The 24660-nt window shown below is 43.0% G+C and overlaps 1 long non-coding RNA gene across 1 annotated transcript in view; it reads left to right on the top strand.

Moving 5' to 3' along the window:
• Positions 1-22310, top strand: part of LOC144819683 (uncharacterized) — a 45014-nt gene extending 22704 nt beyond the window's left edge. Inside the window, exons 2-3 of the long non-coding RNA XR_013607510.1 lie at positions 19339-19401; positions 21211-22310. This is a non-coding gene — a long non-coding RNA (uncharacterized LOC144819683). The remainder of the gene's footprint in view (positions 1-19338; positions 19402-21210) is intronic.
• Positions 22311-24660: the final 2350 nt, after the last annotated feature.

Raw genomic sequence — 24660 nt, 5'->3', positions numbered from 1 at the left:
ACAAGTCCCTTAAATAGGGTTATATCGATTTTATAAATATGCAACCATGACATAGTGAGAGTTGCAAGCCCGAAAGCAGAACAGCAAGGAAAAATAATTTCTCCTTTAAGGACTTTATATGCTGAATATATCTGTTGGTTGTCCGACCAAAAGTAATTTCTGTTTAGTTTAGCATCCGCAATGTGGGGAAACAAGCTCTGGACTTTGTAAACAAGCATTGTTAAAGGTGAGATGCAGCAGACTGCACATTGATATTCCTGTCGTAACACGATATGAAGAGCTTATCACGACTTTCTGCCAAAGCATGTTAGTGTTGTAGGATATCACATCCTATTGGGGTGCTATTTGTTTTCCCAGTTATCCCACTGCTGGCTCACAGCAGCACGGCTGCCTCTTAGGGTGCACTGGTAAACTCCATTCTGGTTTCTCACGGTCGCGTCGCCACTGCTTATCGCTGGTCCTGGGCCCAGGCAGAAAGGAAAATAATTTCCATTCCAGAGCCTCTTAAAATTCGTGACTAACTTGTAGAATTTACTCATTGTTTCATTGTATGTGTTTTTAAAGTTTACCTCATCTACTTGTGCTGCCCGCAGGTGACACTGCAGACTATATGCAAAACAAAAGTCGAAATATTTGTTCAAATTGAAAAACATACTCTTGGCTAAATAACAGTAAAGGGTGATCAATGTAAATATTATAACGCATAAGGAATATGTGTGAAAATAGAGTCAAATTTGAGGAACATTTTTCAAGTATGTGGACTTTTTACATTAAATATGAATTGGAAACAAAAGAAAGACTGAACTTTAGAAGAAAGAGGGTGATGGACTCCAATATCTAGGACCATGAAGAACAAAAGCACTGGCATCACCATGTTCGCCCTCATTGTTTGGTCACCAGAGTTCAGTATGGTAATCCCCTTTCACACCACGCCTGGGGTTACCAATACTGGGGTACTTGTAAACCTGCGAACGGGGCTGGCAGGGACTACAGGTGGGACCTAAAGGCCTCCATTAGAAATGTAGAATTACCACAGGAATCTGGAATACCGTACCAGAGGGGCATATTAGCAAGCCTATTATCGCCGCTTTAGCGGCTGTTTTTGGCCGAAAAGTGGCGATAATGGTATCGCAGTATCAGCAAGGACATGCTAGCTCATGTTTCCTTGTCATAGCACCGGTTTTGCTTACGCCTTGCATCGCATCTCTAATGAGATGCAAAGTAGGCGTACCTGAGCAAAACCACAGGGAATGAGTTGCTAACCACACATTGCAGAATTTACAAGGCCTGCTCTGACACACATAGTGATGTCAAAACCCGCGCTAACCGCGGTTATGGCTGAAAGCTAACGTCTGCTTTAATTTAGATTTAGCTATATATGTAATGGGGGGTGTAATCTCAGGCTACAACCACCATGGGCTATTTACAAGTAATTCCCTATCGCTACAGGAATATCTCTGGATATCCAGCGATATTCCTGCATTTTGCTGGCTATCGCTGGATTTTTATCGCCTGGGTGATAAGCGTTGTTAATAACGTGCTACCCGGGCGATAAAATCCTGTGATAGCCGGCGATAATTAAAAGCCAGCTACTCGCGCAAAGCGATATTTAGCGCCCGTTGTTGGTAATATGCTCCCTAGTCTCCCAGCAATGCCTCATTTTCCACAAGAGTAGGAAATAGGAAGGAATATCAATCACTCTTGTAACAGTGGTTGTGGACCAGATTAAATTATGTCCACAAAACTTCCAGGAATTAGGACTTTAAAATATACAAGAGAAGAGAAAAAAAAGAATAACTCTATATGAGGATATTTGTGAGCCAAGTAAGAATCAATTTTGCTAAAAAAAAATACCCCATAACAGAGGCAGAGAACTGTGGGATTCGCATTAGTAGGCATGCCTAATGGGTGAAAAGGAGGACATAATTTAAAGTGGAAGACTGATGGCATTTAAGTGGAGCAAAATCATGAAGCAAGCAGAATCTCCCATATACCTGTATTCCTTACCATTTGGAGGAATCGTCCATCAGAGATGAGTAAATGCAACCTGACACAGAAACCTAATTTAAAAAAAGAAAAGTGACAACACTTCCTGAAAGCCTATTGTAACACATAGAATTAGCAGAAATCAAGATTATCATTGCCAATGTAAAATGAACTGAAAGAAATCTCTCCTCTGTGTGACCCTGTTGTACACAAACCATGTAAACATGAGAAGAATAAGATTAAGAAAAGCAATGAGTATTGCAAGATTTTGGACCCCAAGGGAGGTGCATAAAAAGGTGCCTAAGATACTGGTGTAAGGGCATGGCTGTACACAAGGACTGTGCTATATCTTAATATATTCTCCCCAGTGGTCCATGTCCCTGATGCTCAGCCAGTGTGTGAGGTCATCTAGAATGTAAAATGTTTGTGGGATAGAGTGTCAGTTGGAGATGGGCTAAGCAGCAGGATGCTGCCCCTGGTGAGGCTTACCTAATGGCTTACTTAACAGCTTAGCTATTTACTTATCTACAGGAAACTAAGATCTAATAAACCTACTTATAATCTACACTATGGCTTCTGTACTTTGATTACAACTGACCGGTTGCTGGAGAGGCTGCTAAAATACAGAGTCCTGACTTCTGGCCTAATGGCAAGACTGATTTACATGACTTGGCATGTCATGAATAACTAATACAACCATGCTGTCAGACGGCTGGGTATAACTTAGGTAGGTTTTCTACTAATAGAATTAGGGATATATGAGGAAATATGAATGGGGCCTAGATAACCTTTCTGGGTTGTTTATAATATTTACAGCCATTCTGCTGCACATGATTTAAGAATGATTAGCATATCATAAAACACCATAGAGTGGAAAATACGAAACGTGTGACTATACTGATTTCAGGTATCGAGGTGTGGCTCCATGCATTTCACCTGCACATGAGATATTCTGACAGGTATGTCTGGCTCCTGGTACTCCCAACTACCAGAGCATAACTCAGTAGGGAGGGGTGAGAAATATTTCTCTGAAAAGTTCATAGTTTCCCTTTCTGGCGTATGAGCTCTAATGGGTGCAAATCCAATAATCTGCATGAAACATGACACTTGACAAGTTATATAAAAGATGTCCCTTTTGTGTCCGAGAGGGAGAGTATGAGATGTGTGTCATCGGGGTAGGAGACAATTTCGATGGTGTGTGCGTGGATGACGTTGGCAAGAGGAATCATGCATGTGTTGAAGGTGGTCTGGCTGAGAGATGAACCTTGAGGCACTCCAGAGGTGAGATTGTGGGCTTCTGAGGAGAGGGGTGTCATGCTTACATCTTGCGTTTTATCCACTAAGGAGAAGACACAGCTGACAGCATGTCTTTGGTATAATTGCGGACCAGAACAAATCCCAAAGTGTTTTCCAAGAAAGTATAATAAAGAGAGACCAACAGTGGGCAGCTAGAAGTGTTAGAAGCATAAGTGCCTGATTTAGAGGAGGGAGTAGTACCTGGGAACCAGATTCATGTGTCTGTGTAGCCTCAACTTCCTGTGATTATGGGAAAATCACATAATCTCCCCCCCCTTTAAAAAGACACAAATTACCGTGCCCTTGCATAATGTAGCTGGTGTTCATGTAAAGCTCTTCAATACCTTTGGTTTGAGTTTGTGACTAGATACAACTGAAAAAATAGCACAATCTCTGCTCCTTTAGTGATCTAATTAGACTCTGAGAAAGAAGTCCCTTTAGTGAAAGGTTTCCCACTGGCTCAAATATAAGTACCTGATGAGGATGGGTTGTAAGATTTGTTTCAAATGCTGCAGATAGGCCTAAGAGAAAGAGGGCTGCTGTATCGCCCCTATCACCCATCATGCATATGTCATCAGTGGCAGCGATGAGTACTGTTTCTGTGCTGTGGTTATTCCTTAATCCAGACTGACTGGCATCAAGGAGTTGGTGGTAGCTGAGGTGGTCGGTAAAGCGTTTGTTGAATAGCTGCTCAAAGACCATTGCGGGTTTGTAGGAGGGAGATGGCCCTGTAAATGGCAAGCCCAGCTGGGTCTGTGGATGGCTTGTTGAACAGGAGTGTGATGGTGGTGTGTTTTAACAGTGGTGACGGCTGTGTCATGGTGAAGGCACGCCATGCTTCATATTCATGAATTATTTGTACTCTAGATTACCCTCAAATATGACAGTTCCAGTCAGTGCTTTTTCATTGTTTGTCACACAACACAAACTGTGGACCACAACAAATTCCAAAGTCTTTCCCAAGAAAGTATAATAAAGAGAGGCCAACAGTTGGCAGCTAGAAGATTCAGAAGCATAAGTGCCTGATTTAGAGGAGGAAGCAGAAACAATTTTTCTGCCAACAAATGGCGAGGATATGGAGTAACAGTCAGAGCTGTCGACTTTGGAACTAGGGAGCCAGATTAGAGCCTCAATGTAGTCTCATATTGTGATTGTTGGCACATCACTTAATCTTACTGTGCCTAAAAAACACAAAAATGAATGAGTCATTGTGTAATGTAACTGGTTCTCATGTAAAGAGCCTCAATACATTTGGGTTGAGTTTTTGCTACATATAACTGAAAAAATGGCATACTCTCTGTCTGCTCTTCTGAAGACCTAATTAGAGTCTGAGAAGTCCCTTCAATGGAACGTTTCCCACTGGCACAGCATTTTCAGGCCCTGCCACAGCATCCATTAAGCTGTGGTGCCAACTCTGCCAGAAACGGGGAAACAATATACCTTTAATCTATGTTGACATCTGGTCCGGATGATATTTTTCTTGTGGAATTAAATGTGACAGCTGGAACGAATTAACACATAATCATGAATTTTTAGTACTCTAAATTACACACAAATAAAGATACTTGAAATGTAAATGCACAATAGAATAAACCGAGGTTAGATTTATTAGTTTTAAATAGGATGGTTCCAATCAGTGTCTTTTCATGGTTTGACATATAACTATGAGAAAACCCCTACACATTAAGAAGATTAACTATTTAGTTACTGCAATTGTAACCACAACTTTCACAATATCAACAGTTGGTAATAAACACTCCACCATTCACTGTTTGCACTAGTGGAATTTGTGCCAAGATTTGGACCAGAAATGTCACTCTTTCATTGGTAGAGGCAGTCACTTATGTGGCGAAATATCTGCCGCATTTCCAGAGAATTCATAATGAGGTGAAATTATACCTAAAGTGTCGCCATTAAGTTACATCTGGCACACTGACAAAGGGAGATCCGGTTAGCAAACCTCGAAATCAACATTTAAAGACGCAAGTATCTGGTGACAAAAGACTCCTTTATTGGAGCGATGAGCCCCTATTTCAAACCCAGTACATCTGTTCTTGGCATCACAGTTGCAATTAGCTATAGTCTGCAGACGCAGGAAAGGTTTAGTAATGATGGATGATATTGTGGTATGGTCTATATGGCCTTTCAATTCCTCTGTAACAAGATTTTAAGAGAGATCAGTGTATGGAATGTTGCCTCGATAGGTTTATGCTCACTCGCCCACATATACCAGCTCATTTTTTAAGCTTGCCCATAATTCCAGGCAATGAGTTCCCTCAGATTAGGGGTAAATGGTAATGTCTTTTGAATACTCATTCTTGGTCTGCAGGGATATGATGTGGGTCATGTTTACATAATTGGAGTAGTCCTTAATCCAAGTAGCTTATCTGTATACTTTAGCCATTGACTTAATGGACACTTTCAAATTAGTGTAGCCTGGTGCTTCAATGAAGTAACAATTTGGTCATAAAAGCAAGACAATGGTAGATCTTCCCTCCCAGTCTCTACGCATGCAATATCTTTCATGAAATTTTCTTTGGTGCCTAACAATGTACGAAAATAGCAAAAACAATGTATAGAAATGTACAGATTTCCCTCAGTTTAAAAAGAGAGCCACAGTTATCATAGACATTTCAATGCATATAAGCAAACCTTGATTGAAAAAAGCCCTCTTCATACCAACAGGAAGCCCAGAATCTTGCTTACCAACAAAGAGTGGTTTACCACATTCCTGATAGTAACTTTGTTGGCAAAGGTTGGCACTTTGAAAGCATATATAACCATCATTAGGATGTGATTTTCTTCAGGTATGAAAGCGCACTCTATTGCCAGGGTACACTTGCAGGTTCATGCGCAGCGTTGGGGAATAATGTTGTCACAGGCTGATTGAGGTATAAATGTATGAATCTTTACAATTTTATTGATATATCTGTTTACTAGAATACAACCTAAGTGGGAATTCTAGCCTTAGTAATCAATTTTGTTTTCACCATCTGTTAGGTCAGGCACAATTTTGCTTCAACCAATCACACTTTTGAGTGCTGAAGAGATCTGACAGGAAAAAAAACATATTTTCTCAAGGAAATGTTTCGAAAATAGTATCGTGGTGGTTTCAACAAACACAACTACATTCTTCAGAACGTAATATTTCACTACAGAGCTTGTAATTCACACCATTGTGAGTCTCACAAATACATCCTGGTGGAACTCCATTGGCTCCTGTTGCAGGCCCACACCATCTTCAAACCAGCGGTATAATTTATATAGACCTCACAACCAGCAGTCCTACTTATCCTGCTGACAAGGTCACCATCTCTGGTGGTTCTCTGCACACCTGCACCAAAGATACCATCAGACTGCAGGTTAAGAAGGGTAAAAAAGAAAAACAAAGGCTGCAAGCCTTTTACATCTACGCGACCAAGATCTGGAAAAACATTCCTGTATCCATCCGAACCATCCAAAAGCTGATCCAATTTAAGAAAGAGTAGAGGACTCACCTCCTTAAAGAACATACATCACAATGCATTAACAGTCCACAACTTAGCTATTACTTGTTAAATGTATGCTTGTGTTTGACCTTCTACAGCACTCTGTTGCCTTTTGGCTAGCTTTGTGCCATAGGCATACATGCATACATACATCCTTAAAAGTTGCCCCTGAATTGACATTACAAACAATTTCTGAGAATTGTGCACTTTTATACATTCCTCACATATGACATAATATTAGGTAACAATTATTAATGCATTATTCTGAACAAATGCATTTCTTTTTGTACCAGGATACAACATATTGGGAGGCAAATGTATTTAAAAAAAGAATATTAACAGTTATTCTTACAGTGGTTTAATTAGTAGTTTTTAGCTGTGACATATACAGAACAAAATACCAGTGAAACTATAGAACAGGCAGACAGTTCTTGATAGGAAAAGTGCACTCTTCTCTTTGTTAAGTGTGGTGGGTGTATATAAGAATCACAAAGGATTGTCTTTTCATGTAAGTAAGGAAGGGAGTCCAGACGCTCTCCTCCTGGATGTATCCGTCTCGAATAATCATTGTCATGCTTTTCCAGGGCATATAAGTGGTGGTTTAGCCCACTACAATCTCAAAGTTGGTCGATCAGATGTTTTCTACATCCGGGCTATCAAAAATGTAGTTCCTTTATCAACCACATTTCCCAATTAATCTACTAGAGGATTGTGGAGCAACTGGATATTCGTAATACTTCTAATTGAGGACATGAAGTCACTCCAGAATCCTTCACTGCACACTCACAACCATCACATGTGGAAATATGTACCAAATTCCCTGCAACCCCTTCAAAAGGTGTAAGAGCTCCCAAACATGGCCCTTACATTGATTGTTGTTAGATATCTTTGCAGCATTATCTTATATGTGTTTCCTTACATTTAGATCAAATAATGAATTTAGATGTTCTCTCCCAGATTGGTATCTAAGAGCTGCTGTCAAGAGGTTCCAGCTTGAGCTCTGCTGACCATTGCTTAACAATCTTTCATAATTATAGTGTCCCTACATGCCCCTTCTTTTTTTTCGTGCACAGTGAAACAACATGTATAGGTTCCTCAGCCCCAACTGGTTTCCATTGGCACACTGGTCTCTACTTTTCATAGCCCCATCCTTAAATAGTGCTTCCTAGGGGGTATCCCGCATATTATAGGTATCCCCGGTCCGACATGCTTGGCAACAAATTTGGGTTATTCACCACTGAAATCAGGGGAGACAGATAGTTGGTTATTTAGTAGTTTCTTACTCCCCTTTTCCAGTGTGAAAATGTGAACTTTGTAGACATCAGGAATGGCCCATTAAGTATGTGCGTATTCGCAGGCATCCACTGGAGTTTGCATATGGGTGATTTACTCTTTTGTTGTGTCACTCTGTATCAGGGTCTGGCTTGAGGGGGCCGCGTCCACATAATGGCGGGTACCAGTTGGGTTGCCAGACTATATCCACAAACCTCTGGAACTCCCAAGCCCCATTGTACTGATTTGGCAATTCATGGGAATACATGCATTCTTGTGAACCTAGTAAATTTGTATGCACTTTATATCCTATATCCTTCCAACAAGCACAAATGTATTCCAAGATCTTAACAACTCCTACTCACGAGAGTTGAGTAACTCTCTAGTTCGTTGTATATCTCATCTAGATATATCTCACACACACTGTATCACTTAAGGTGGCAGAGAAATTCTCTTCCTCCCTTATAAATCTGTATTTCCCTCTCAAACAGTTGATGGAGCAAGGATTCGCACGTAGAGCAACTTCCTTGTACTCAACCCTCTCAAATAACTCATGACGTACTAATTAACATGTCTTGTCTAATTAATTTTGCATTACATGACATATCTAGCATCTAGGGGAAGCTTTCAAATGTGCTTTTACTAACTATAATGTGCTTGCATTAAAATGGCTGCTGCTACGCGGGATTTCCTACTGTGCATGCGTCTGTCATACTCACGTGACATGACGTACTATCTAGCTTGGAGGAAAACATTTGCTTCTGCTTTGTGTTACAGCATGCATGAAGCTTGCACTGCTGCTTTTTGCTAAGCTGTTCGTTTTGCCTAAACACTAAACGCAATAGTTAAAATATATCAATGGGAATAGAGTAGAGATAAGTGGTATACAGTGCATTCATTTATTCTGTGTTCTAAAACTGTTTCTTTTCTATTTTTTAATGTATTACATTTCGGGCCTGGGGAGTGCTGTTTCTCCATTTTGAAACCCACACTGCGCATGTCAAACTCCAAGAAAGAACTTAAGTCATTTGTCATTGAACTGAAGCCAAACTTTCATCACACTGGAAGATGCACCTTGGAACCTAACCTGATGACCCCAAGCGGTAGACAAACTGTCAACATTGTATTTCTATAAGAACATTCAATTTCTGGGTGGAATAAAAACGCATGGGAAAATAAATTGATGGGTGGGAACGCTAATTTCAATATCCAGAAGAAAAGTTTCATTTTGGTATGGTGTGATGACCTCTCCTCATCCTTTTGCACAATCAAAATTGGGGATCCTTACACTTGCAACATTGGGGGGTGGTACACTGCCCTGAAAAATAGTATAACTAAAGTAGGCTTAGCTAGTTAATTTGTCCGACTTGTCCGAATACCTGACCTGTCACTGACCCAACGCACTCAATAGGCAATCGAGAGCAGAGGTATAGGCGGAGCACTCTGTCAGAAGAATCGATAACCCAATCGGGGTTACTGGGAAAGGAGATTCGAAGACCCAATCGGGGTTTGGCTGTTGGCTGCAGAGAAGGTGCAACGCAGGCATAGCACGTTAGCTGTGGGTGCCGGTCTTAGCCTGAGGTGGTCCTGTCCTGATGCAATTTGGTCTGTACCTGTCCTGAGTCTGGTTTGCACCTATTCTTTCCTGCTGCACCTGCGCTTTGGGGTTCTGTTCTTTGACTCAGCCCGTGGCCAGAGTTGGTCTTCACATCGTTCTAGGTAAATATAATTAATGTGGGTTCGTCATTGTACTGTTTTCCTTTTTCTACCTTTCCTATGTCTCAATGCTTAATGAAAGTTTCTCATTCTATCTTACCTTAATCATATTTTTGTTGATGGATCAAGTTTCAGTTAATGTAGTATGGACACCGACATTTAATAATTTACATAGATAAAGAGTTTAAATTGTTCCTGAGTCTGTGGTTATTTTTATGAGTGCAAATTGTTTATATTACTACCTATTATGCTAACACTCTTGGTCCTTTAGGACTCTAGGTACTGGTGACTAGGATTGGTAAGTCAAATGGTATAGGTCCTGAATGGTTAAATGGATATGAGTGTAGGTTTACCTGTTAATTTGCGTATATAGTTATTATGGGCCCAGGTGAGTATGGTAAGACGGGCAGGTGAACCTATCACAGTTTAGGGAACTTATTTATTCTATTTTATCACTTTTTTTGTAATTAGCATTGTGTTGGTCACACAATTACATTCATCCGATTAAGTGGGTGGGTGTATTTAGACCACAGTAGTCACAGTGCTCACTAGTAGGGGCCATGAATGCCCCTTCTCTTCTGACTCTCTGCTAGTCTAGCAGAGCAATGTTGGTCATATATAAATATTTAGGAGTTTTATAAATGGTGGTCCCACTGGTATGGCTGGCCTATTTCCCAGTGTGTGGGAGTCATCACTAATTGGTTTCGCCTGAGACAGCACACATGCTCTGTTACTTGAGACCATCTATTGTTTCTTTAAAAAAAGACCTCTAAAAAGGGGCAGTTAGACCATTCATTACTTACCATTCTTTACTTCATTGACGCTCTTATTTTCTTCTTTTTCATTGGTGAACATGTGTTTGCTCATGTCTGTTTCACTTAGTCTCTGTTTTTGTTTTCTTCCCTGGAGCATAGACCAAGTACTGATTGATTTCTAGATTAGTGTTCCATACTGCGTGTGGTACATTTGTTTTCTAAGGATGTATTGTTTGCTTGTATTTTATTTTTACACATGCCTATGCTATTCTATATCATTATTTTAGCTGCTTTAATGCCCCTTCATTTTTGCTTTTTCAACTTGAGCCCTCTGTGCTCCTCGCTCATTGTGTGCTTTCCAAATTTTTCAAAACTTCACTTTCCAGTAAGAATCTTTTCTCTGGCCAGTCTTATCGAACCTGCATAACAACACAACATCACAGTTTATAAAATGTTAATAAAGTTGCATGTTGCAGCATTCAATAAGGCTGTGTTTGTTTATGTCTCATCCTCATGTTGGTCGCATTCCATGCAATGCCCTTTTCCTTCCCAATTTTGGAAAAGCCAACGAAAGTTACATGTTTTAAGATTGTACCAACTGGTGACATTCGTGCTTACCTAAATGAATGTGTATGCGTTCTGTTAGCAGTTCATAGGCTCTACGTCTCAATAACACTCCATACCATAGTCATACCATAACATACTTTACAATAAGGCATAAGACATACCACTCTATACTGTTCTATACAGCAACAGACCATAGCATGCCATATTATACAATAAAAAATGCTACCACACCATGACATACCATAACATAATATACAATAACGGTCCATAACATACCATACAATATAATGAGAGTCCATACCATATAATACTATATTATACAATAATAGGCATGTACAATAACATACTATATAATAACAGTCCATACCATACCATACCATACTAAAAAATGGCAGACAATAGCATACCATACCATAGCATACCATATTATACCATACAGTACCATACTTACATACCATACCATACCATACCATACCATATAATGCAATACCACATAATGACAGGCATATCATACTATGCAATCAAGTCACCCTCGCCTCTTTTTACCTCAAGTCACTCTCAGCTACCTTTACCTCTACCCACCCCTAAACTCTCAAGTCACCCTCCCCTCCCTTTACCTCTACCCTTCCCTGAATCCTCAAGTCACCCTCACCTCTCCTTACTTCTACCCAACCCATAAAACCTAAAATAAGTTTTTTTAAATATCATAAAAGGTATGTTTAATAAAATGTATAGTATTAAAAAATAATACGTACCTGCATGGTAAAGTACTGGGTGATAAAGGTCCTGTGTGGCAACGACTGCAAGGTAAAGGCCTTTTCTCCTCAGACAGGACACAACTGTTTTGGGGCCCTGTTGGTTGTACATCCTTCAGTATGTGTGCGAGCACCTTCACCTCTTTGATAGCCTGCCCCCTCCTTCCCTACACCTTATACTTTAGTTCTCACCTGTGATAGCAAAAGCACTATCACTTGCAAGACATTATGTTTGATGAAGAGTCAACCGCGCCTATCAGCAGGATCTCAGTCTTGTGATATTTACATTAAAGACATTGCATGTGCATTTAGTGCCAGACGTATGTCAGGCAGGTAACCTTTGACGGTGAGGTAGATTAGGGTATTAGCCTTACGTAGATGATGAACCTATGCTGTCCGTGATGAACCTATGGTGTTGGTGATGAACCTATGCTGTCGGCATGTAAACGCAGATCAGAGGGGCATGTTAAGTTGAATAGGACTGAGGAGAGAGTTGCTACTTGATAATTGCTGGGGGGGATTGCTTTTGAGAGAATATGACTTAGTTGCATTTTCAGTGAATAACTGTTGAACAAAGACACAAACCAACCCTGCAGGAGTGTGCTCTGAATATCGGCCCCTGAATATCGATGGGGCGCTATATTGATGACAACATTTCGGGGGGAAAAATAACAACAGGTAAGTCTAGAATCCTTCTACCTAATTACCTACATGGTACATATATCTTCAAGCTATGTAGCTGTAGAGATAGCAATAGTAAATCTAATTTCCCTATATTCACTTTCCATGAGGTATTTTGTCTATCGATTTCGATATTCTCCAACAAATACTTTGAAGTGTCGATCATGATTTTATGTTGAATGGGAAAAACGTTGTTCCTATTGTTGCTGAGTGGATCATGGAACCATGGTGCAGAAATGTAACTCTGCATTCATACAACACCATTTGCAAAGTATCAGTTTAAAGAGAAGATGCATGCATTGATGCTTTAATGACCTGATAACTCACGAAAGCGCTCAATTCGGGTAAAATAGCTGCCAGTTATCCCAGTGGAGATGGGTGGGAAAGCACTTAACTTAAAACACCATCAGACCTTAAATGTAATAGTATTATCATTAAAAGTAGTGATTGGCATCTCGTATCATTATTAATGTGGACAGATTTTTTTTTTTAAACATACAGTTTCATTTGCACTCATTTCGCTGAGAGAAAACCGTAGCTTTAATACACGAGGGCTGAATAGGTGACTTCACGTGAATAGGGACCAAGTTGAGAGCCAAGAGCCCCTTTACAAAAGCATTTTTTTTTCAATAAAGCAGCGTATTTGTACAGTTTCATCACAGCACCTTGAGACCACAAGCACCCCTCCAAAGCATGAATAAAGATGATGTAACCATATATTAGACTTCAAACATAGTTGTCGATCTTAGAGTGCCCGTTTAATGCAATGTGGCAGTTATTTAAAATTACACAGAGGTTCTTGGGTCAGTAACAGCCTCAACTCAGTTAGATTACATGTTTCAAACAGTAGTAGAGTTAACAGAGAAACTGATTTGCTTGTTCCGTTTTCAGAACGTGTCTTACATCCTGGCACTGTGAACATCATTTGGGTCTAGTAGCCTTCTGTATCTCATTGGCAGTCCATATGATGATGTCACTGCACCAATTTAAAAAAGCTGGGGAGCAGCTTGCAAGAATATTGACAATTGTACAGACATGAAGCGCCTCATTTACAAGAAGTGACGCATCGCCACATCAGTGATGTGTCAAAGTAACTTCCGAAACGCTACGTCATTTTTAATGACCATGTATGCACCATATTTACAGTATGGCTGACCATGGTGTGAGCTTTGGGGCTTCGTGAAAAAAGAATTATGCTGGTTGCGGGCGTTCTGGCGCAGCAAAAACTAACATGTCAGATGGAAAAGTGTCGTAAGGCAGATTTGCGTCACGAAACGTGACCCAAGGCAGATTTGTGTCACGAAACGTGACCCAAACCACTTTAGCATCACTTTTCACTGTGTGTGACTTGAAAAAAGTATGAAAAAGGACGTAAATTAACCTCTTCCAAGTTCATGACGAGCTCAGCTCATCATGAGTCACAGTGGAGCTGTGCTCATAACGAGCTGAGCTCGTCATAACGGCCGCGGCCCGCCCACGTACGGCTAATTCCCCGCCTGTGCGGGAGAATTAATGAGTGGGCAGGTCTGTGACGAGCTCAGCTCGTCATGAGCACAGCTCCACTGTGAGTCATGACGAGTGGAGCTCGTCATGAGCACCGCTGGGCCGCGGACCCCGCCCCCCCGCACCATGAGGGAATTACCCCAGCTGCCAAGGGGTTAAAAGAAAATTGGCACACTTCACAGAAGGCAGCCATGGAGCGGGGAGAAAAGACCAGCAGCCAGAACAACAAGCCCAATAACCTCAGCACCAGCCAGGATGTCCAGACGACTCCCAGACGAAGAGAAAGAGGAAGTGCAACTTCTCTGAGGAGGAGAATGAGATCCTGATCAAAGAGGTGACAGACTACCAACACCAACTATTTGTCACCTCAATATTGCCTTTAGGAAAGAAAAAGGCAATTTTGGCCAAAGGCAACAGCGTGGGACAAGCAAAGAGGACAGTAACTTACTATGAAAAATGCTGGCATTACATAAAGCGCAGGACGAAGGAGAAACTGGCCAACAAGCTGAAGGTAGCAATACAGACCAGAGGAGGAAGTTCAGGGCAACAGGAGGAGCTGGATGTCTTTGAAGAGCTGGTGCAGCTGTCAACCCAGAAGGGTTGGTGGCACGAGTTCCAGGATATGACAGTGCAGCCCATGAGGAAGAACATGACCTACAGGGTAAGTCACCACAAGGGGCAGTGTGGGCAAAATGGTCATGTCCTGCAGTGCAGCTAGCTAAGCAGCGGTGCTCCACTGCGCTGTGTGCAGGGCAAAGAACAGGTATGTGGGTCATGTACCATTAAGCATCACATTAATGTAAGTCCCATTGCCCTGTTACATTTTGTACATTTTGCATAACTCACTCAAGCTCCATCATGTTTCTCCCTTCCATGTGTGAAGTGCAGTCACCCCTGTAGGCTGGGACTTGTAGTTGTATGTACAACATGAGTCACCAGAACTACAAAGTTCCACAATATCAAGCAAAAAAATGGGGCCTCGGTTACAAGAGGCCTGTGTTGCCGGACCCTCACTTTTAATGACACTCCAGTGGCACAGGCCTATCATTCATGTTCATGAGGAAACGAAAAGCCACCCTGCATAGCCTTAAATGGCCTCATAGGTATGGATTAAGGCAAAGCAGTGCTAAGTGCTGCCTTGCCTTACACTACATCCACGTGGCTTAGCATAGACTCACAGAAATGGGTTTGCACTGTGAACCTCCAGGAACGTAATGAAAAGTGACATTCTGAGGGCACACTGGACATGTAAATAACCACCTGGGTGTATTGGGTGGGTCAATGCAAGTGATGCACACCAGAGGTCTATGTGTGTTGAAACTTAAGATCGTGTGTGTGACCCTGGTGGGCCTCTGGTGGTGCAGTGCATTTTAGGCACTGGCTGAGAACGCACTGAGCACCACCAGAATGTCAGTAAAAGTGACGTTCCATGGCGCACAAAGTCTTGTAAATGTGGGCCAAATGTCTCACCATGCCATAAATGTCAAAGCCGGAGGATGTGAAACAGGGATCGGTCAAGACATAGGAAGAACTAGTTTCCCACCACAAAGTCCTCGAGTTAGGGATGGAAGAAGGCTGAGGTGTATGGGCCCAGTTATGTGGCAAACCTGGGTGCATGAAACCAATTACAGCACTGCTACCATGTGGGGTTCAGGTTGACCCAGAGCCCTAGAAAACAGGCTGGCATGTCAGTTCATTGGATATAGGCACACATATTGTTGGTGTTGTAGGCACATGTGGGATCTGGGTTCCATCAGTGTGTGGCAGTAAGTTGTATCCCTAGTTCAAAATAAGAATTGTGCATAATCAAAAAAGGGAACGCCACATCAAAAAAATCACAAGAATATATATAGGTGCTGGAGAATTGTGGAGAACTTTCAATACACATGCTGTCTTATTGACGTCATTTTGATAACATAGAGGTTATTATTTTTGTGCTCTACCAGCTTGCCACAAAGAAAACAAGCTCAGTTGATTCCATTTTGGCTCAGATCTTTCCATATTTATATCAATGCAAGCTGGCCTCTCCCACACATTCAGGGAAGAGAGAGAAAGGGATAACTGCTACTGATGGTCGGCAAATAAGCAAGTTAGCCATGAGTGGGGAGGACTTTCTTCCCATTGCCCGTGCATTCATTTTTAGGTCTCGGCTAGTAACGCGCTGAAAGCGCGTTCTCTCCAGAGAACTATAGTCGGCGTCTCAGCAGTCTGAGAACGCAGAAGGGAGACAAGACCTGGCCGCGCGCAGCGTTTTCCCATAGGATAACGTTGTGCGCGCGGGCATGTCTTGTGTCCACAGCTGCATGGCATACCGGATCGCGTCGCGCGCCTCTCTGGAATGCAGGGGGAGTCTGCAGAGAGGCGTGCGGCGCTGCTAAAGAGGCTGACGTCCGACACAGCTTAAAGTGCACAGCTACGAAAACGGTTTACTTACAGTTTTATAACATGAATGATTTTAGAACATGTATGCAAATATACCTGTAAATACAAACATAACTCCGCATCAATGTGCAGTGAGTAACAGTGCACGTGATCATACAATGCCAACGAGGCATTCTGGTGACAACCAACACGTCTGATTGCAAGTAGGTTCCATCTTTCTAAGACAGCATCAGAGGACCCTGACACGCAGTATCCTTTTGGTGAGAACAAAAACTAGCGCCCAATTTAGCTGTGCCCAGTTTAAAACCGCAGAAGAATTGAAAAGCCACACTGGCCCTGCCAGGAATCCAGTTTGTCACTTTCAGCTCGCGCAGATGTGATCTGACACGTTTAACTCGCTGAGCACACATATATAAACTTTGATATATAGACGCCTGCACCCTCTTCTTGGCACTAGACCGCTGCTGCCCGTATAGCATGGTTTGTGTACTGCCTCCTTCCAGTTAGCGGCCAGAGGCTCCAGGTTGACGATGGCTGAGTAACATTGCCGAACTCAAGGGACAAGGTCTTCGATTAAAAAAACCTCCGTTCGGAAAAGTGCACCTTGAAGTCCATTTCGACACCACCACTCCCATGCACACACAGACACCACCACTGCCATGCACACACAGACACCACCACTGCCATGCACACACAGACACCACCACTGCCATGCACACACGGACACCACCACTGCCATGCACACACGGACACCACCACTGCCATGCACACACGGACACCACCACTGCCATGCACACACAGACACCATCACTGCCATGCACACACGGACACCACCACTGCCATGCACACACGGACACCACCACTGCCATGCACACACCGACACCACCACTGCCATGCACACACGGACACCACCACTGCCATGCACACGCGGACACCACCACTGCCATGCACACACGGACACCACCACTGCCATGCACACACGGACACCACCACTGCCATGCACACACGGACACCACCACTGCCATGCACACACGCACACCACCACTGCCGTGCACACGCAGACACCACCACTGCCATGCACACACAGACACCACCAATGCCATGCACACACGGACACCACCACTGCCGTGCACACACGGACACCACCACTGCCATGCACACACCGACACCACCACTGCCATGCACACACGCACACCACCACTGCCGTGCACACACGGACACCACCTCATTATGCAGGAGCTGCGCCTCTCGCCCCGTTATGATGTGTCGGGGGCGTAAAAGAAAAATGTTATTACATCGCAACACCTGCCCGTATAGCATGGTTTGTGTACTGCCTCCTTCCAGTTAGCGGCCAGAGGCTCCAGGTTGACGATGGCTGAGTAACATTGCCGAACTCAAGGGACAAGGTCTTCGATTAAAAAAACCTCCGTTCGGAAAAGTGCACCTTGAAGTCCATTTCGACACCACCACTCCCATGCACACACAGACACCACCACTGCCATGCACACACAGACACCACCACTGCCATGCACACACAGACACCACCACTGCCATGCACACACGGACACCACCACTGCCATGCACACACGGACACCACCACTGCCATGCACACACCGACACCACCACTGCCATGCACACACGGACACCACCACTGCCATGCACACGCGGACACCACCACTGCCATGCACACATGGACACCACCACTGCCATGCACACACGGAGACCACCACTGCCATGCACACACGGACACCACCACTGCCATGCACACACGCACACCACCACTGCCGTGCACACACGGACACCACCACTGCCATGCACACACGGACACCACCAATGCCATGCACACACGGACACCACCACTGCCGTGCACACACGGACACCACCACTGCCATGCACACACCGACACCACCACTGCCATGCACACACGCACACCACCACTGCCGTGCACACACGGACACCACCTCATTATGCAGGAGCTGCGCCTCTCGCCCCGTTATGATGTGTCGGGGGCGTAAAAGAAAAATGTTATTACATCGCAACACCTCGCAAGTTGTGTTTTTAAAAATATTTTTTATCCTTTTTACGGTTTGTGGCATATTGAATTTTACATTGTGTTATTTTATTAACCTATGTCCTGTCCCGCCCCCCCCCCACTTCAAATAAGGCATACAATCTACAACATATCACTCTGCACTGCTACAAGTTAAACACTTGTGGTCATTGACTATGTCTGTTGACTTCCATTACAAAGGCGTAGCGAACAAGGCCTATATTTATTCAGCACAGCAAAACTAGCACTCTATATTACTGGCAACTTTGCTTGGCATAAGCAACAGCTAACCATTCACAAACAATGTTTATATACCAATTGCAAATAAAAAAAAAGTTAATGCAAAGCATTGTCATTTACAATTCCAGTAACTCAAACTTTAATGCTGCGAGACCTATTGCATTGCAAATGCTTGTTACTCTCCTAATCTTCCTGTTTCCCCCTGATTTACTAAATGTGCACAGACCTGACGGTCCTCTCTATCCTGTTAGGCTGTACCTCCAACATAACAAGGTACTGTGACTTACATTGTTTTGACTACTGCCCCCTTTTTAAATTCATAAAACAATGCGCTCGCTACAGTCCACCTTGATAACTTTTTATAAGTACCTCACAATACTGTTACTAAATGGACTATAATATTAGCAAGACAGTTACAGCCATTTTTAACACTTTTTCCATATACCTTTACCTCAGCATTGACAAAATATATGCTTCAGTAGGTGCCTTTTATCATATTGCTCATAGGGTACAATTGGAAGGACACAACTCTATTTGTATGATGAATGATGCCTTGGCATACCTCCGAACTCTCTGTACAAGATTTCTGATAATTTGGTATGCCCCTTTTTTGCAATTCTGTCTGTTTTTTCTTCTCTTCTTTTTAGGCTACTTCATTGGGCCCCAATTGTGTTACATCCAAATAGATTAACCACCTGAGCAACATACATGTAAGTTAATTACTTACCTAGGCTACTAACGGCTGAAACATGTTGACTTAATACAGTAAATGAGTAGGATTACTAACACATCCTAGTAGCATCGCCCTCTTTTTAACCTTACTTCATGCACTTTTTACTTTCATTAAATACACTTTTTGGTACAGCAGATCATTTTAATTCACCTACACCGCACTATTGTCATAGCAACTTGGTTTACCTCCAGGATGAGGTCTTTCCACCTGAAGAATGGGACACTCAGGTGGAATAGGTCCCTATGAGTATGCTAACCACAAAATCATTCTAGCAGAGAATAAATATGCTGCTTCTGAGGTTGAATACATGGTTGAGGGTCTTCAACTGAGTCCTCTGCAATTTTCAATCATATATATATATATATATATATATATATATATATATATATATTATTTTGATTTTTTGGGTTTGGGGTTCACTTTTTTTGATTATTCACACTTACGTTGGAGGTGAAGTGAACTACTAATCCTTACCTCTGCCTCCCAAATTGATTAATGCCACAATATGAATTGCCAGAGGAGACATGTACATATACAAGTCAGTGGGCCTGAGTCAAACAATGTGTGATACTCTACTCTTGCAATAATGAAATGGGGCGTGTGTCAGTGCTGGCAATCTACATTGCTTGACTGAGCCCACCCCCTCAGAGTTGCTACACTGTGCTCACTGTTCACTAATATGGAGTCAGCTGTGTGTGTTATGAACTCACATGAGTATACACCAATAGAATAAACATAATAAGAACATGCACTCACACATTCCTTCAGTGTATCAAGGTTGGAAGCTGTGAAGGGGTGTGCAGGATATGTGTGAAATACAGAACCCCCGGCCACATGCATTCACAATGTGCATGCAAGACAGCACAACAAGGCAGAGTGCCATGTTGTACTGTGTGAAAGGCAGACTGCAGGTACATAAATAATTGTGTCCTAAGCCACATCACTTTCGCTAGAGAAAAGGGCTGAATACAGGTGACAGGAAATGCAGGCTCCCTGGGGATTAGGTGCATAGTTGTGGTGTCAATACGTCCAAATACATTGGGACATATTTACAAGCCCAGTGCACCACCAGTACTTCACTTTTAACGATGTTGTGACCATTCACTGGGCTTACCCATATCTACAAGGCCATGTAAAGCCCTCCTGCAAGGCTTTTCATGGCTTAGTAGATATGGAGTGAGGCAACGCAGCGCAAATTGCTGCATTGCCTCACACTGCGATCGGGAGGCATACCATGGGCCTTATGGTGGGTGTCCCCAGGTAACACCCATGGCATTTAGCACATTCCCAGACTTACAACAGGCTGGAAACCTGGGAATGCATCAATATACGATGCATCCCCAGGGGAGGTGTAGAGGAGGTGCAACGCAGGTAAATAGCTTTATTTCTCCTTGTTTTTACCTCTTCCTATGTGTGCTGCATTCAGCAGCACAAACAGAAAGAGTAAATTGCCTCTATAGATTGTTTTTTTGCAGGTACGTGCCCCTTCCTGCACAAAAACATTAATCCCTTCAACGCAGTCATCCTTGCACCATGGTGCAAGGATGACTGCATTGGTGCATGACAGACATTTGTGACCCACGCTATGGAATAAGACAGGAATGTGCTGTATCTCTTAAAAATGTGGCATTCATGCCCTTTTCTTTCAACATAGGGCAGCACAGCAGGAAGGCTAGCAATGCTGCCCTATGCCAAAAACTTGTATAGGATGCCCGGAATGTCAACCTTTTAACTCATGTAAACAACTAACAAGTATCACCATCAACATAAATATTTTCAATTCTAGAGGATGAAACACCAACTCCTTACCAGCTGCATATCCTGGAAGTGGATCCTGATAAGGATGACAGACTGCCAACCTTCGACCAATACACCCTCTAGCAAATCCTGGACTCCATTCAAACACCATCTCTGGTTGCCAGAAGGGACAACAGCATTGTGGGGTCTCCAGAAGATCTGTGTCTCACCCACCAAACATCACTTTCCAGTCCACCCTGAGCTCAGGACTCCGAGGACCCTCAAACAGTCTTCCAACATCGTGTGGTTGGAGTCCAGCAGAAGCTGGTCAATAAGGTGTGGGCGGCGATGGAGACCGTGGCGGGCACTCTAAAAGAAGTCTGTAGGTGCCTCAGTCCCAATAAGGACACCTCAGAGACTGAAGAAGGCACCTACCCTCCATGTCTGACATTGCTGGTGTCATGAGGCAGAGGCATGAGCAAATGTCCTGACAAAGTGGCACCAGCAAGGTTGTCAACCAGCTAGGGGCAATACACAACATCCAGGAGTCCATGGAGCGGAGGCAGGTCTTCTACATAGCAGCAATGGGTGCCTTCCCCTGCAATGTTCCTAATGTGCTGGCAAGCCAGTAGGTCCGTCTCAGTGCTTTTCTGCCTTACTTGTTGGCACAGGGAAAAGATGCTGGGAACAGGGATATACATCTTCAGCCCCTGATGTGTGTGCGCTTCTGTCGGTTTCAGAACCTTCAACAGCACCCTCATGGGAGGCAACACACACCTCAGAGGAGGAAGATGTGGACTGCAGCTCTTCACAAAGAACATCTACCCTATAGCCTATATCTGTGCCACATGGCCAGTTTCTCCAATGATCTGTGCTTATGGCCATGCCAGTGTACCTCTCAACAGGTACTGTCCTCCGTTTTCTTGCATACCTGGTGATTTCATCCATGTGTGGACTGTCAATGTGGACTTTCTTTCCTAATGGCAATTTGATCCTCCTCCCCACTGTAACACTCCTCTCCTCAACATGTACCATGACACGTATCCCCCATGGCCTCTGTCTGGACATCCAATGGCTCACACACTATGCTGGGGTTGTTGCTTCAAGGACTGCCACTTGTTCCTTGGTTCATGTGTGAATAAAAGCACTTTCTGGAATCAGCATGTTGTATTTCTGGATATGATTGGATTAAGTAGACTATGGTGGATGTGCAGATTCTTAAGACACTACATAACATCTAAAGGAAAATGGGTTTGTGCGACTCAGGGGTAAACATGCACAGTCCATGCGAAATAGTTTATGGATTCCCATTGTGTTACTAAACTAGCAAGTCGTTTCCCAAGGTCACATGCATGAAGTGCAACAATTGTCAATCAGTCAATGGTAAGTCTGGTGGTTGTTTTTACCCAGGTGGGTGATACTTCCATGCATACTAGCCTACAAACACCAATGATGCAACTACAAAATGGTGCTATGGAGAGTGTGTAAGTGGCTGCCATCAGTGTGTCAACAACACATCCTAAATCAGTCACAATGGTTTGACTCTATCATACGTACAATACATTTAGCGTCACATACACACACGGTGCTATGTTAGATTAATACCTGTTTTGGGCTGTTTGTCCATTCACAGCAAGAGGGCCACTTACAGTGACCAATCAGGTTGGAAGATCCCTTAAGTGACTCCATTGCTAACTTGAAATGCTCTACTCCTTAGTAACACGTGTATTCGAACAATGGCAGGAACTCCTAAAGCATGTGCTTAACCCAACCTAAGCAGATGTCACAACTGGCAAGATGTAAATTAGTTAGCAGCAGATTTTATTTTACATACACTTTCAATCTTAACATCTAAAAACTAAAACCTACACTAATTATATCTATCTAAACTATGCATAAACTGACCTATTTTAACTTACCTACACTATCCTACCTTAAAACTAACCTAACCTACTTACCCTTAACTTAGCCTAAACTATACATATAACATAACATAACAGAGAGGTTAACATCGAGCCCCCACCCCCTTATAACACATTTGTACATGAGACTGACATAAACTACTGCTATACACAAACTACCTAAACATTAAAATCTAAACAAATATATTTTTTGTATTTTTTTTACGCATACTAAACATTAACCTCCCCATCCACTAAACTATCCCCACCTATAAACATAAGCAGTAAGCACATGTAAAACAGTAAAATTACACTAACCTACAACTATGCTAACCTCTCTCTTATCCCATGCCAAAAGTCTATACTATAAAAACTATGAAGGAGAACATGGGAGGGCCAGAAAGTTGGAGTTTTGGCATAAATCTTGTACTCAATCTGGTCCACAGTCTTCTGTAAAGTTTCCACAATTTTCTACATACTTTAGTAGAAGGGATGCTTCCAGTTGAAAGTTTGAAAGTACTCTTTCCTGCACTGACTAATTTAGCTTTGCATCCAATGCGGGCTAAATAAAGGTATTCCTTAATGACCTTCTCTCCTTGAAGGCAATTATGGTTACTACTTCCAGCGTCAGAGACGCAAAAGGGGAAAAAGGGAAGAAAGGGAAAGAGGAAAAAAAATAGAGAGTCTCAAATTCTGAAACGTGCAGAGTTACAGGTGTAGGTTTATATAAGAAAAAGAAAAACAATAGTGTACTTCACAGTGAAATTTCACTCCATCCCCGAGTGAATGGTGACTCCCCTGTCTTCCGTATCGTCCGAGGATACGTTCCTGTACGTGGTGAATGGTCTCCAACCATTGGTTCTGCTTCTCTCCTCTGCTTGTCGATGTCTCGACGTCCTTTGGGGAAAGTTCAGAGGAAACCTTCTTTCTGCAGGTCCCACTTGGTCTCCGAGTCTGATCGTAGTCTCCGTCTTCTTCTCCTCCTTTTTGGTTACTGGCGTCTTTTTTGTCTCTTTCACTCCCAACAATGCGATCGGTGTAAGACGTCAGCCCTTCTAATGACTGAGATTAAAAGGGGGCCTGTCCCGCGACTTCCCGAGGGATGTCAACAAAGGCGGTGTTTCCTGATGTCTGTCCTTCAGGTGCCTGACAGTGCTGCCCGGTCTGTGGAAGAAAGACAGAGGTCTGAAAATTGTTTATCACTCTGCCGGGAACGTGCCACCGGACATCCTACATGGGGTCCTGTTGTGTTAGGTTATCCTCCCCATCCTCTTGACAGGTTGAGAGACATGATAACTAATTACCATCAGTAGGTTTTGGGGGCAGAAGATGGTACATGTGCCATAAGTATCCACACCATATCTGCCACAACAGTAGGACAGCATATTAAGAATCATCCATCATGTGGGCCTGCATACTTTGCTGATGATTCCACATGGCAATTTGGCCCTGACATTTTCACATGCAACTTTGTCCTACTTCTGTAGTAATTCCTTGTGCAGCTTCTTTCTGCTGAGTGATGATACCACTTGCACATCTCACTAAACCCATTTCAGCAAACACACACAATCCTTACAGATACCAGAAACAATGAGGTG

The sequence above is a fragment of the Lissotriton helveticus genome, chromosome 2_1 (assembly GCF_964261635.1).
Source record: "Lissotriton helveticus chromosome 2_1, aLisHel1.1, whole genome shotgun sequence".
Lineage (NCBI taxonomy): Eukaryota > Metazoa > Chordata > Amphibia > Caudata > Salamandridae > Lissotriton > Lissotriton helveticus.
Note: the sequence above shows the minus strand (reverse complement) of the source record. Positions and strands in the feature narration are given on the sequence as shown.